General features: G+C 31.6%; 1 long non-coding RNA gene across 1 annotated transcript in view; it reads left to right on the top strand.

Annotated features, from left to right (window-relative positions):
- The window catches only part of LOC117107069, a 5,725-nt gene extending 5,229 nt beyond the window's left edge, over window positions 1-496 (top strand). The window contains exon 2 of the long non-coding RNA XR_004445189.1: window positions 433-496. This is a non-coding gene — a long non-coding RNA (uncharacterized LOC117107069). The remainder of the gene's footprint in view (window positions 1-432) is intronic.
- The last annotated feature ends 534 nt before the right edge of the window (window positions 497-1,030 follow it).

Here is a 1,030-nt window from a genome sequence, read left to right as displayed (position 1 = left end):
GACTAACTATTACCACTAATGGGATAATGAGTTTAACATTGTCTTACATGGTGGTATCCTAAGGTATTCTACCCCTTCTTTCTTGACTGAGCAAACTTGATTATTCATACAGTTTAAATGTAATGTACTATGATTAAATTTTAGATTTTCCTAACAATTTTGTATCTCATTTGAGATCCAGCAATCATTAATGACAGTTTTTAGTATTTTGACTTTTTATTGCTGACTTACACCATGCACTAAACATTATCAGATCTACAAGGTGACTATCCTGAAGGACTGAGCTGGTCACTGTCCTGTATTTATCTTGTAGCCTTAATGAAATATTTTCTTTGGATAAAATATTTTGAGCTTGTCTTGGAAACATAAGGTTAAATATTTAAAGTGAGGTGAACAAATAAAATTAGATAAACATATGGATGAGTAGAGGAGGTAGGGTGAGACCAGGAGTAAATTGAACCTAACAAACTGAGGAATCAGAAATACACTTTTTTTTTAAATAAGAACACACTTTATAAGAACAATGAGGCTGAAATTGCTTAAAAATTAAGAACAAAATAAGAACAAATTGAGGCTGAGGTAAAATGTCAAATGAGGTTTTTTATTTTAAAGAAACTAGAAAATCCCAAAAATTATATCTCTACCTTATGTGCAGTAGGTGTGACTATGTTCCTCCATAATAAAGTACAGTAGGTGTACCTACCTGCTATCTGGGGCCAATTTTTGTGGGGCCTTTTTTCAGTGGCCATTTTTGCGGGGCCACTTTTACTACATTCTAGTACAATATACATGCCTACTGCTCTACCATAGTAATTTTCTACATTTGAACAACGTGTAAAATAAGAACAAAATAAGAACATTTTGAGCCTGAAATCAGCCAAAAAATAATAACACTGAGCCTGGGCAAAATTTTACTGGTTCTTATAAAAAAAAAAAGTGTAGGCATCCATAAAATAGTACTATAAATTTTCAATAAATAACCATAAAAATAATAAATTTATAATTTCATCGCTTTGTCACTCCAATTGGT

This window comes from Anneissia japonica, unplaced genomic scaffold (genome assembly GCF_011630105.1).
Source record: "Anneissia japonica isolate Jap-2015-1 unplaced genomic scaffold, ASM1163010v1 scaffold288048_len465947_cov159, whole genome shotgun sequence".
NCBI classification, from domain to species: Eukaryota; Metazoa; Echinodermata; class Crinoidea; order Comatulida; family Comatulidae; genus Anneissia; species Anneissia japonica.
This window is presented reverse-complemented; position numbering and strand designations above follow the sequence as displayed.